The sequence below is a fragment of the Manis pentadactyla genome, chromosome 15 (genome assembly GCF_030020395.1).
Source record: "Manis pentadactyla isolate mManPen7 chromosome 15, mManPen7.hap1, whole genome shotgun sequence".
Classification (NCBI taxonomy): domain Eukaryota; kingdom Metazoa; phylum Chordata; class Mammalia; order Pholidota; family Manidae; genus Manis; species Manis pentadactyla.
Genome location: NC_080033.1, coordinates 67,548,333 through 67,563,071, shown reverse-complemented (window position 1 = coordinate 67,563,071; position 14,739 = coordinate 67,548,333). Strand labels below are relative to the sequence as shown.

At 44.3% G+C, this 14,739-nt stretch overlaps 1 protein-coding gene across 3 annotated transcripts in view; it reads right to left on the bottom strand.

The window, feature by feature from the left end:
- CDH13 (cadherin 13) overlaps positions 1 to 14,739 on the bottom strand; it is a 1,152,846-nt gene that overhangs the window by 792,356 nt on the left and 345,751 nt on the right. The gene's annotated exons all lie outside the window — the stretch shown is intronic.

Genomic DNA, 14,739 nt, shown 5'->3' with positions numbered 1-14,739 from the left:
ACGGGGGAAGGAGACAGTGTTGGTCTCGGGCATTTTTTGGCAATGCTGGGCCCACAGCACCTGGGAAAGCTTCACAAAGTCTCTGCTATTGTTTGGGAAGTGGAGTTACTCCCGGTAACAGCTGCTGGGTCTGAAAAGAGACCGGAAGCCTCTGGGAAAGCCATAAAGGCCTGGCCAAGGCCCCTGTGCAGAGCTGAGTGCCAGGCATTTGGGGTTGAAAAGATGCCTGTGCCCTGTTAGGCATCCTACAGATTCCAGGCACAGAACAGAGAGAAGGCTGGGCTCAGGCATGTGAGCAGTAGTCGGGGGTCTCACTGCCACTGGTTTGCTTTGGTCAAAGATGTCACCAGGCAAAGTTATGTTAAGTGTCTGTGACTGAATGCAGGTTTGCATTTTCATGTGTGACCTGAGATGCATTTATCTGTCTATAGTTATTATTCATCTGTTCTGACTTGAGTATGTATAAATCCATTTGTTTCTTCTTTTCTTCTTTCCCTCCTTCGGAGCCGGAAGCCCATCCTAAATCCCGGTTCTTTGGGTCGGCTCCCTGAGGCCCTCTTTCAGGGCCCTTACCCTGCCTCGTGCAAGGAGCATATACTTCATTCAGCTTTCTACTGAATGGCAAGCGCAGTCCTGGAGAGAATGTAGGGATGGGCGTTCACCTGCTGCTCAGTCCCTGATGTCACTTCTCCCGTTCCCCCAGTGATCAGTCCCTGCAGCATTAGGGTTCACATGTGCATATCTTTCTTGGGATCATTCAGAGAACAGCAAGGCAGTCCTTCCTAAGAATTACCACAGCCACACAGCATAGTTCTCTACAGCCTCACTCAGCATTCTTTGTAATTTTTGGTTTATTTATGGTTCTCCTTAAGGGCAGAACTGTGGCTTATGTGTCTCTTTATTACCAGTGTCTAGAGGTTTGATAAATGTTGCTAAATGATTTTTTTAAGGATGGGTGCTTGTATGGATGGGCAAAAGAATATACTGATGGATTAGCAGATAGGTGAGTGGGTGGATTCATGAAAGGATAAGTGGATAGATGGATTTATAGCTAAATATATAGATGGGTAAATGGGTGGATAGATGATGCACAGGTGTGTGGATGGGTGGGCGGGTGCATGTGAGTCCATGGATGATAGATTAATTGGTGGGTGGTTGGACACTTGATAAGTGAGGGTGAGGGGATGTGTGAGTGGGTAGCTAGATGAATGGGTGAAGAATGGCCTCAACCATCAAGGTGCCCAGGTACACATCAACAATACAGTTTACTTCCAGTAAGATGATCTGCAACTACTAATCCCTTGAATAAATTCAGAAAACCTGAACTGCCAGCAAGTGAAACCGTAGGCTGACCCACTGTGGCCTGAGTTCCCCGGAGCTAAAGGTATCGGGGAGAATGCCACGATTCCCTGCTATTGGCCAATAGGTGAAAAGTTTCTCTGTAGTAACCAAATAGCATTGCTCTGGCAACAGTCAAATCTGTTCCAATACCTTTTTAAAAATCATTTCCTGCATATTAAAATGGTCCCTTTTATTATTTAGAAATGACACCTAAAATGAACCTAGAGGCAAGCTGCAGAAGGTTCATGTAAAACAAAAATTGACACCGAGAGAAAGAAGAGAATCAAGCCCAGAACCTCTCTCTTCCCAGGCAACCCTTACTAAACGGTCCCTTCTGACAAGTAGGATGAGAAGACTAACTCCCCCCAATGTGACCTTGTTTGAAAAGCCACACAGCTTTCCTCACTCCGTGGTTAGTCAGAAAAGAAGAGAATGTACCGTATTCAGCTAGTGCCAAGGTGTACAATGAAATATAAGCCTTATTTTTGTGTGTTCGGTTATTATGTTTTTTATTGCTACTACTGTGCAGCAGGTGTCTTGCATTCCTCCAAGATAACAATAGAACAATGTATCAGTTTGAAAGAGAAAAGCTATCAGTTTAGACAAAATTAGTCTGCTCTCTATTTTTTTTAAGAGGGAAGCTAATCATGGCAATTGTAATTTTAGTAAGTTATTTCTAATGTGAGTTTATTAAACCATGAATTTTCCCTTGAGCTAAACTAATGACCACTATTAGGTATGCTACTTTATTTTAAATGATCAAAATATTCAATGGAATAGATGAAAATTATAGATAGTGATAATTACAAAATGTCACCATCACCTGGAATCAATTTACTAATATGTCAGCTCCAGTGCAGAGGAGAAGAGTCGGTTTAAAATGCACAGAGAGCACTTTGCATGGGCTGCTGTCATTTATCCTCTGAGGACTGTGGTGGCTGGATATTTATATCCCTGCTCCTGCAGTTGTTTCTGGCCTGCTCACTATACCCTTTGTCGGAGAGCCAGGGAAGGGCTGGCAAGGAGGAAAAACTCCTCTGCCTCCTTGAATCCCAGGTCTGTCCCTGAATCTTTTTAGGGAAGTGGAGACAGAACTTTCAAGCAAACCAATTCTGTTGCAACCACTTCGGGTCCACATCTGTAGTTTCCCTCTTGACTATGTGATTATTGATCTCCCCCCACCCACAATTCCTGCAAGCGAAAAGGGAGCAGGACTCTGTGTAATCAGAGGTACTGTACACGCTGTTGCTTGATTTAAAGTCAAGGTCTCAGCTGCACGTGTTTTGTTGAGGTAAATCACCTGTGTACTTCAACTCACGGGCAAAATGAATTTACTCTTGGCTCCAGGGGCAGAGATTGATTCCCCCAAAGTGCACCTGTCAGGGAAAGGTGCGGCTAATGTGAGGCATGTGCACAGATGTGCTTCACTCCTTGAGGGACTGATCCACGCGCTCAGCTGTCACAAGCGTCTGTGTGACAAGACGGGATGAGAACCATGACCTTCCCCTTTCCTGCAGGTACCTCCCCACAATGCCCTCCTGCCACCATCTGCTCCACAAAAGGTATTTGAGGGCAAACACGTGCTTACACACAGACACACTCAAGTGCTGGCTCCTCCATCTCAACGACTCTAGACATTTGGTTCTGGTAGGAGGGAGTGTCTGGATGAACTTCCAAAGTGTAGCTGGTCGGTTGGAGGGAAGTTACTGGGTTAGTTTACAATCCTTATTTCTGGTTCTTTCTGTCTTTCTCTCCTGCTGCCTGTACCCTGCCCCTTGGAACCACAGCCAGCCTTCTAGGTCTATTCCCCAGCTCTCTCTTCCGTACAATCTGTATCAGAGTCTTTGTCCCAGGAATGCTAGAATCTTTGCTCCCAAACGCTGGGAATAACACTGTGCCAGCAGCCTGGTCTGACAGTGACTCTGGGACTCTGCACGGGAAGTCCTGGAGCAGCCCCTGCTTTGCTCTGGGTAGGCAGCCCTGGGAAGCAGCAAAGGGCAGTGGTAGAGACCATCAGCCCTGAGGCCGGACTACCGCCCGCCAGTGTGGCCAAGGGCACATCCTCCACTTCTTTGTGCCTTTATTTCCTCATCTGTAAAATGGGGGAAATTATACCTGCCTCCTAGGGATTAAATTTTGGCTTTGAAAGAAACCTAGCACACAGTAAGTGCTTTTTACATATTTATTACATTCAAAAAATAACTTCTAATGGGCTGATTACTTGAGCCTCACGCTTCTCTCTCCCCAGTTGTTCACACTTCAAAGTCCCCTTTCGTCTCTGCTACAAAGCCCAGCACCTTTCCTCACTCTCTGGGACCAGTCTTTCTATCTGAGATCGATTCATGTACCTAGCAATCCTCAGGGATGATTTCTGATCATTCTTTTTCCTCAGACCTGCACTTGTATTTAAAACTATCACAAAACTGAAGACCAAGGATACCTCAGTTCCTAAGACTCAGTCAATCTAAGCATATCAAATTGACTGTTGAAATAAGGAAGGGAGGTGGTCGTCTTTGCCATGTCCTATGTTTGGAAATGATTAAAGATGCCTATTGCCTTGTGTGCATAACGCATAAAGCTGTTGTAAATGAGGGCTCTGGATAGGGCTGAGTTCATATCTATTTGTGCTAAGAAGGAAATGCATGGAATAATAAACAATAAAGAAGGAAGGGGATGCCTCCCTACCAACAAATCCAATAAATACTTCTTGGGGATCATATCTTAAAGACAGGGTGCATTTTTTTTTTTTGGTTATTATTCCAAAGGCCATTCCCAAAGAGGAGCTGCAACAGGTTTTAAGCAAAGTTTGCCTCACAGATGAGCATAAAGCCTTCCATTCCAGGGAGACTACTGCAAAGGTCAACACTTATTTGTGTAGAAAGGACATAGCAGCAACGCTACCCAAAATTTAACATTAAGGTTAGCTTCAGCATCATAGACTGAAGCAGGTGGATACAAGCTTAGTAAGACTTACACTTCTAGCAAAACTTGATTGCTCTCCAGGTTTCAGACTGGGGTGCCATTACCTGTGAAGGGTATGCAGACAGGCACAGGGGGCTGCATGACTCCTCAAGATGTGCACGAGTTTCTGGAGAGATGAGTCTACCCAGTGTAAGTCATTTGCAGCATTGTTTTGCAATAAAGTGTCTGGTTTTCAATGACCCATGCCTCCCCATATGCATGCCGTTGGGTAATCCCCTCCTGTGGAATGTGGGGTGGACCTAGTGACTCGCATCGAATGAACAGAATATTAACAAAACTGGTGGGATATCTCTCCCATGATGAAGTTACTAGAGACTGTGACTTCTGTCTTATTGGCATCTTGGCTCTGATTCCTCCCTCGTTTGCTCTGAAGAAGCATGCTGCCATATCGTGTGCATTCCTCCATGAAGAAGTCCACACGGCATGGAACTGAGGGCTTCCCCTCACTAACAGCCAGCAAGGAAATAAGGCCCTCAGTCTGACAGGCTGAAAGGATAGGATCCTCCCAACAATCATGAGTGAGGGTGGAAGCAAACCAATGCCTAGTGGAGCCCTGAGATGACCACTGCCTCAGCACCTACCTGGATTGCAGCCTTGGCTGTAACCAAAGGATGTAGCTAAGCTGCACCCAGATTCCTGACCCACAGAGACTGAGAGACAATAAATGTGATCTTAAGCCACCAAGTCTTAGAGTGATTTCTTATGCAGCAATAGATGACCAGTGCAGATATATTATGGACTAGGGTACAACACTGTCAAGAAACACATGGCCCATTGTGTCTACTTAATGTTCCAGCTCATGCCCACACAGGGCTCCCTGAAATGCACAGCACTGGACGGCACCACTCACAGTGAACATGGTGTGGAGTTACCTGACACTAAAGCCCTGGAACCATCTTGACATCTTTATTTTGCATCTTTCTGGTTTTCAACTCTGCAACATGTTAGCTATGTGACCTGCATGAGGTCTCACCACCTGGATCCTCAGGTTCCTCACCTACAAGGTGGGTGCAGGAATCTTGGCTTCATCAGTAGTCTGGGAACGGCAAACCAGTTATCTACGCAAAGCACAGTATCTGGCATATAACAGCTTTGGTTCTAGGCAAAGTGCTAGGACACTTCTCTGTCTTAACCCCAGTTGGATGTGGAAACTTCCACCTCTTCCCTGACAGAGGAAAAACAGAAATGAAGTCACCTCAAACCAGCTCTGCATTCCCAAGGCAGTTTCATCCTGGTGTTTGATTACACTACTAAGTATCAAGGGTTTAATTGTTTGGAAAGAAAACCAACCCATAGTCAACCCATCTAGGTATAATGAAAATAGAAAACAGAATATGGATTTAACTTCCTCATTCAGTTAAAACCAATGCTCTCCAAACCAAATAAATTCTTATTTGAAAAGAAGAATTCATATGTGCAGTTGTTTGCATATTATTAAATTTGCCACTATGTCCACCCGATCCCCTTTCCCCATTTGCCACAGTAATGGCTACATCTGCCCATGAAGCATGGCTGCCTATTAAAAATAATAAAGGGTTCCTGTTAATTGAGCACCAACTCTGTGCTGGGCACTTTTACATGCAGGTTTCGATATTCTTTCAAGAGTATAATTTCACAAAGAGTGTCTTTTCCTGATACTCCCTTCACACCTCCATCCATTCATGAAAAAAGCCATCAGTATGTGTCCCAAATGGAATACAGTCTAGGAACAGGCTACAGAATACTTCTCCCAACATGTACCCAAGCAGAAAAGGAAGGTACTGATGTTGCCGAGATCAACCGTGCATCTGGCCTGTGCTGGAGCTTCCTGCAGTGGGTCTCAGGGAGGCCGTGAGGCAGGGAAGTCAAAGTCACCGACTGAGGAGCCCGAATGCCTGGGTTTGATCCTCACTCAACTACTGACTTGCTAGAGAACCTGAGGCATCTTAACTGCTCTGTGGCTCAGTTTCCTCAGCTATAAAATGGGAATAATGGAGTATTGCCTCATAACACTACCATAGAGAGTAGATAAACCAACAGATTTTAAACTCATTTCAGGTCATTTCACCAAGGAATCAACAGATGCTAGAGAACTAATCCCTGAAATAGCCTATAGAGTGGGTGTGCTTCCACTCCATTTACAGATCAGTGAAGGCAAAATACCTCCCTAAGCTCCTATCGCTGGTCAGTGACGGGACTGGTGTTCAACCCACATGTCTGAATCCAAAGCAGTGGCTACTGTAAGTACTGAATTTCAAGGCTCTGCTGATTTCTCTTGTAGATAATGATGAGAGACACCACAACATGCTCCCTTCCTGTATGCCAGATGCTGCCCCGAGAGTTTCCCATGCATTTATCTCATGCACCCTAACACACTGTGCACAGTAGGTGCATTTGTCACCCTCATTTCACAAATAAGGAAATTGAGGTCTAGGAGGGTTAAGCAATGTGCTCAAAGTCACAAGTGGGTCGAGGAGACTTCTAATGCCCATCATACCCTGTCCTGCTCTCCTTCCAGGCACCTGGGAGGATGAAGATTCCTAGGACCATTAGGAAGGGCCATTGACTACTTCTTGCTCGAGGGCTGTAGGTAGAAGTGACCCAGTTCATTTCCAAGTCAAAGCATTTAATTGCCCAGACTCTCTGATGCTCTTTCCCGCTATAGCAATCACAGGCGCACATGTGGTAGTGGGGGGCCGTGACCCCGGTGTGCTCTCTGACCTGGTTTCTAACCCTGTGCCATGTACATGCTCTGAGACCTGTGCTTGGTGGTGTTGTGGCACAGCCTTGCCTATCCATGGACCACAGCTGATGCATGGCATTTCCAGCGTTCAAAACCTAGAAAATGAGAACAATAATACCTTTAACATAGGGTGGTAGCAAGAACTAAGTTCTATCCATTAGAATCCATATAGAAGGGCATACCACAGAGGGGGGCATGGGGTAAATGTTCAGTAAATGTTTGTTGAATAAAAGAAGAGAATTCCTTTACTGAAGGTCAAGATTACAACCTCCTGAAGAATATACAGTGATAGTTGACAGTATGTAGTGATTGCACTGTGCCAGGAATATTTCTAAGGGCTTTATGCACACAGACTCACTTATTTCTCACAATAACCTATGAGAAAAGTACTGTAAACACCCACAATTTATAGATGGGCAAACTGAGGTATACAGAAATTAAGGAACAGAACCAATATCACAAAGCTGTAGAGGGAAGACCTGGGTCTCAAACCCATGCAGTATGGCTCCAGAGCCTACACCTTTGACATAGTGGTAGACAAACAGATTTTTTTAAACAAAACTCCATTGAGCAATGAGTTAGGTGTAAAGAAAAACAATATTCCTGGACATAGTAAGAAAAGGAAAAATGTAGTGCTGGCAACATCTGAAAAATGTTAATTTCAAATCACTTCATCGAAATTACTGCATAATGGTCAGTAAGCATACATGCATAGGAACATACATGCATAGAAGAAAACACAGTCCCCCAAACACAAAGCTGTAGTGAACTAATGTGCAAAGGAAACTCCAGATATACCTCCACTATGTCATAGACACAAGTCCGTCTATTACCTCTCCCTGTAGGAATATTTATGGCAAGGGACCCCTGGGGACCTAGAAAGGCAAAGCATGGCAGGAATGAAGCTAGAACGGCAGCCTTCCAGACCCTTCCACACTTCCTCACTGTTGACCGCTGCATCGATCCAGGACCAGGCAAACCAGAGAAAGGAAAGGAAGAACCTTCGCAAAGTGGCGGCTCTCACAGCAAAGAAAACCACAAAGAACAGGAGGGACATTCATCTCTTCGCCACGGGAGAATTCAGACCGGCTGCCTGTAAGCGCGTCTGCTGGCTCAGCCCGTCCCTGGGGTTTCTCGGTCTTTCTCAGCCTCTGCATCCTTTGTCTTGGGCCCCAACCTTGAGCTGAGTCTGAATGAGGAAGGGAGTATAGCCAGAGCCCCATCCCTCCATGGGGCATGGGTATCACCCTTCCATGCGGAGAGAGGAGCCCGGTCAGTGACTCGGGGCCCTTGTGCCCCTCTTCATGTCCTCTCCTGATAATCTGACCGTGTAAGCTCAGGGCGCCCCGAGGCATCCTGGGGGCTCCCTCCCCATCTTACACCTGCATCGCACCGGCTTAGTCCGTAGGAAGTGGCTCCATTATTAAAAACGTTGCCTTTGGATTCTGACTTCACGTGTTCAAAGCTCAGCTCTTCCCCTGTGATGTTCGGCAAGTTACTTTATTTCTCTGTACCTCAATTGCATCATCTGTAAAAACGGGACGATAAAGATGATGACGGTAGTTTGAGGTGAGGATGAAGAGACCACCCGCCTCCTGGGGCTCCTGTGAAGAACAACTGCGGTAACACATCCGGTCAGGGCGGCACTGCAAGTGCCCAATAGCGTAGTCCGCTGGTGTCTCACCTCTTCCTGCCCGCGTCTGTTCAGCACTCCTACCCAGGCTACTTCAAATTGGGAGACTGTGCCCTGAAATCCCGCCAGTTCCCGTTGTCTCAGAAAGCCCTGCCGAGCCTGTGTGTGGGCAGGCTGGGGTGGGCTCGCGGCTGCATGTGTCGTTAGTGTAGATCCGCGCTGCCGCAGATATTATCACTGTCCCACCTGCACCCCCTGGGATCCCTTTGCCATTTTATTCCGCCAGACTCCCCGTGTGCTTTCATTCCTGATAACCAGCACCTGCAGTGCCATGCTAGTAAATAGTTAACCACTCCCTCTGGGGATGGGAGAGCCCTAATTTTTAATGTAAGCCCATGTCTGTGGTGTAACTATTCCCCCCATAGTGGGTTTTAAGCTATCAACGTGAGGTTAACTAGCTTACAAAATTCCTTGATTTAGTAGCCAAACTTCATGAGCCTTTTCAAGCCAGTGCCTGCACACTACAGGCATCTGCGTGTCTTTCTTTTGGAAAGGTTGCATCCCAGGTGCCGGGATCTGCTTTGCTTGGACCCAAGGAAGGCAGGAAGGGTCAAGGCATTTATGCCTCTGCATGTCTGCCATCCCACAGCCCTTAACCAAGGACTGGTGGATTCAGAGATGTAAATACCCAAGATTCCTCACCTTTTACAGAGCCAACACTGAAGTGTGACCCACACCGCCTCCAGTTTCCCTGCGGGATTAAAACAAAATTGCCTCCAAGGGACTTTGCTTGATATTACACCCTTGCTCACCCTCCTTCCTTCCCAGTCTTACTCCCCCACATTCCTATCAGCGTTTCCTGGGAAATTTTCTAGTAAGTTATTTTCACACAACTTCTCCTCGAGTCTGCTTCTGGGGAACCACACTGAAGACGGTGCTTAAAAGCATGCATTCCAAAGCTCTGAGTCCAAACCCTGATCCTGATGCAAGCTGTAGAACTTGGGACAGTTATTTAAACCCTCTGAGCCTATGTTTATCATCTACAGTAAACTGGCCTAATATGAATAAATTTCATAAATTATTGGCCTAATAAGTCCCTATCAGGAGGACTTAGGAGAATGAAAAGAAATAAATCATCAAAGGGCTTAGCACAGTCTGCCTCATGATGCATCTTCTATAAATGCTGTTGTTGTTATTGTTATTAAGGAGAACATCTGGACTGGCCTCCTAGTCAGAGTTGCACTTGGAATTGTTGACAGTGTAGCCCTCCCACCTAGTAGGGCTGGGTGACATCCTGAGCCACACATGAGCGTTCCTTGCTCTTTGGAATTGGAGTTAGCCTCCTTGGCTGTCTTTTCTGGAACAGAGCTACCTGCCCATCTTTCCCACTGCAGAGGCCATGCATGTCCCAGAGGGGCTCTGGTCCCACGTGCCCAGCTCTGGGATCTAGCTACCCACCATGCCATGCTGCTGAGCACCCTGCTACCTCATCTGGGCAGCCAGGCAGGGCTCAATGAAGGGCAGCAAGTAACTAGGATGCCCAGAAGGATGGGCCCAGCACCTTTGTTCATGACCCAGTCAAGGCCTCTACCTTCTCATGGGGGAAAATAGCAATTGATTGCCCAAGAGAGGTGAAACAGCAGTTGACGCCCAAGTGCCCATAAAATGCTGATGGCAGAATATATTAGAAACAGCACTTCCCAAAAGCCATCAGGCAGCACCTACCCAGACTCTTAGAAACAGCCTTCCCCTGGGATCCAGTGACATCAGTTTTAGATATCCTGTCTAAGTAAAGAATCCTAAATTTGACAAAGCTTTATGTACAAATATAACCGATTTAGCCTTGTCATTAGCACATAATATATTTTAATTAATTAATGAGTTAGGGTATTATTTATCATTGTAAAAGTATGGAAAGCATTTTGATCTCAATAGCTAAACACAAAGAAATAGATAAGCATTATGGGGCTTTCAATTTTTAAAATGCTGCTATGAAGAATTATGTTTATAAAGAATTATAAAATAATGTGAAAAGCTTTATGAAGTAGAAAAAAAACTAATTTTAATTTAAAGTCACAACTTAATGTTTTTAATATACAAAGAGAAAACACTGCAACTAAAATATGGTACGTCTAAGCAGAGGATTATTATGGACCCTTTGAAAACTATGTAAAAATTATGAAATGATATCTATCTATGGAATGTTATAGAGCTCAAAGCACAATCATTGCTAATTTAATTATATAGACTAAATTCATGATAATTTCTTAACAGAATATTGAATATATAATTTGTGATGAGCCCAACTATATAAAAACTAAACCAATTAAAAAATGTATGCATAGCAGACTCAGAGACTCCAAGAAGGGACCAGTGGTTACCAAAGGGGAGAGGTAGGGGAGGGCGGGAGGGGAGGGAGGAAGAAGGGGACTGAGGGGTGTTATGTTCAGTACACAGGGTGTGGGGATCACGGGGAGAACAGTGTAGCACAGAGAAGGCACATAGTGGATCTCTGGCAACTTGCTGCACTGATGGACAGTGACTGCATTGGGGTATGGGTGGGGACTTGATAATACCGGTAAATGTAGTAACCACATTGTTTTTTCATGTGAAACCTTCATAAGAGTGTTTATCAATAACCTTAATAAAAAATTTAAAAAAATGCATAAAGGAAAAAACTCAACTACAGTAAACTGTTAAGAAGATTATATTTGGGCTGCAACTCTTAAGGGGTTTTCTTTCTTTTCCTCTTTTATGTTCCAAATTTGCTCTAATTAGGGAGAATTACTCTTATAATAAACAGTGTTTTTGATTGATTGTTGAATAACAACAGCTCAACATGCACACAAACGTATGTACATATAGATGAAATAATGAGTGGAAAGCAAGGCAGAACATTACTATTCAAACTACTCTTCTCTCTAAATGGTTCCCAAATTTGTTTTTTAATAAGGTTAAATCACAACCATGTTCTGTGGCAGGTAGCAGCCCGACCTAACCAGAGAATGAACGTGAAAGACAACTTCCCAAGCCACAGTTAACTCCCTGGCACATCAGCTCCAGCACCATTAGCTGAGGATAGCGGCTGGGCAATAAGGCATATATTTCACGAGCAAGAGAATTCAAAGCTCTACTTTTTGAAAATTCAATTCAGTCTCCCTTCCCTGTGCAGTTTGCCCTGTGTATATTCATGGGCTTGCCAAATTTCACCTTTGAAATCAAATTTCCTCTCTGCAAGTGCTGCCTGCATTCTGTAGGTTTAAGTCCATTGCTTCCAATTGAATTTTGCTTTTTAATTGCACTGTGTTCAGCTAAATATGTTCTTGCTGGTGTATTAGAAAAACCAGCTCAATAGGGGCCCATTGACTAACCACCTGGTGGGTACATGGCTTTCCATGAACAGTTCATCATTTGTAAGCAAGAAGAAAAAGCAAGGGTTTCACGGAACAAGTCAGTTTCCCCCTCCCGTCTCCAGCAAGCGCTCTCACAAGGAAAAGGTAGAATTCATCCTGAGTAATATCCGTTTGCCTCTATCCTGGATGACATCATGAGACATAAATGTCAAGCAGCCACTAACGTCCTTTTGAATGTCACCACTTGGTAGACAGCTTCTTCAGTTGGAGCTTCAGCCTGGTGTTCGCAAAGACGCAGGGAGCTTCCAACCTTCCTCCTTCCCCGATGCAGAGGGCACGATGTCTCTTGAATACCCCATTTCCTGACACATGAAGATACAGTATATAAAACCTGCCATCTGGCGCTTTCTTTTTTTGATGAAGCCATTTACATTTTCTTAGTATAATTAGTATTGCACAGCAACTTGTCAATATTCTTCTGCCATGGCTCCAAGGAACTGTTTAAGTATACCTGCAACTTGGCTGATTTATTTGTTGCAGTATGCTTTCCAGCACTGGTGAGGGATAATTACCAGGGAGATTATTACATGGTGTTGGGTTAATTAAATATGATAAAGCCCTTTGCCTGTGACATGGTGAGTCTGTTTCAATCTAAGTGATACAAAATGGTCAGACTTGTCAAAGGCAACATAGCGACCCCACAGAAGATTAGACCAAACCGAAATAGAATCCTGCTAATGATGTTTCTGAATTTGATGTTCTACCTCTGTTTCACTAGCTGTCTTTTTAATCAGAGAGATGTCATTATAGTGATCACTATTGAACATCCGTACCCAGCCCTCATGAGGAAGCGGGGGGACCTTCAAACTACCCTGAAATGTTGGAAAAATACAAAATATTAAAGGTATTAACAAGAGTCTGCAGACACTGAATTGCTTCTGATCTCCACTGAATTGGAGTCAGTCTTAAATGAGGACCATCTGCTGGGTTAGGGAGGTTAAGGAAAGAGAAGAGGTCAGAGATGGATGGCCCGGGGCTGTCAGACCATTTCCCTTCTCCCACAGAGGTTATTTGCTGTGCTGCAAACACACCTAAGCTTTAGTCTGCAAGTGTGATGGCCACAACTTTGGGGACAAAGTTTCCTATTTTAATGTTAGAGCAACAAGAATGGAGATTGGTACTATACCAAAAAATGCCCCTTATCCTACGAACTTAATGGTTGGACATTACCATGCTGTGGTAGCAAAATGGAAATAAAATGGAGCAGTCTCCACTGCCCAATTCCTGTTTCCTTGCTCAGGTGACAGAACTGCTGCAAAATCTGTAGTGGCTGAAATGGTCAATTCAGTCAAATACGCATTAAGTCCAGCCCCCAAATATCAGTAAAGCTAAGTGCTAGAGTGGCAGGCCAGCTGGGAGGCATCACTGGCAATCAGCAGGTATCCACTGAGGCCTCCCACCTGCAGGTCACCATAGGGAACAAAATAAACAAACATCTTATGAAACTTTGTCCAGTCAATAGTAAGAGACTATCTTGCAGTTTAATTGAGAAAATAAAACATATGTTGCATGATTGTGTACCAAGGAAAAGCTTCCCCACCAGCCACTAGGAAAGTCAATCTCAGTGTTCAGATAATTTCCATGTAAGAGCAGTTACTCCTGACGAGAAAGTTTGTCCTTGTAGCAACTCCAAACCTTTTTCATTCAGTGCATATGTTGGTGTGACAACATGGGTGAATCTGAAACACAGGTTGAGAAAAGGAAGCCTTACATAGGAATGCATGCTTCCTGAGACCTCTTATACCAAGTTCTAAAGCAGCTAAAAGTGATCCGGGGCAGAGAACAATCAGCAGTAGTTGCATGGGGGGCCAGAATTGGCTGGGAAGAGGTGTGAGGGAACTTTCTGAGATAATGAGAACATTCTACATCCTGGCAAGGGTTTGGATCACAGAGGTATGCATTTGGTAAAACTCAGAGAACACACATTTAAGATTTAAGTATTTCACTGTGTGTAAATATTCTATTAGAAAAAGCAATACACAAATGTTGAACTCTAGTTAATAATATGCATGCTGAAGTATTTAGGGGAAAAATATAGCAGTGTCTGCACTTCCCTTTGAAATGCATCAAATCGAAAACTTGGGGTGGATTAATGGGTGGATAGAGGGATGCACAGAAGCAGGTGGTGAGAAGCTTATGGAGGTCTAGATGCAAGAACCCACACGCCCACTGCAAAACTCAACTTTCCTGTAGGTTTGAAGATTTTTATAACAAAATGTTGGGTATTTAAAAATCTGTATCTTGGGCACAGGATGGGCCTTGACATTAAGGTAAATATTATATTTTATTGTCAAAGGACAACTTGCATTTTGCACTGAGGAATGCTAAGGAAAAAATAATTTTTCAAAGATGGAGTCAGATTTACTGAATCATGACAGACTGTAAAGACAGCAACAATAACTAGTACTACTATTGCCATATATTTGGCTACTCTCTTCATGTCAAGCATTAAGCTAAGTGCTTTTAAGAACCATCTCAATCCTACAAGAGAAATACAAATACCCCCACTCTTTAAAAGAGGAACACAAGCCTCAGTAGATTAACTGGCTTGCCCAAAGCTAATCAGGAGGAAGTTGTGAAGCTGAGGTTCAAATTTAGGCTTAGGAAGGCATTCACTGGGGACACAGATGGCAGCTGTCGGGCCTGGG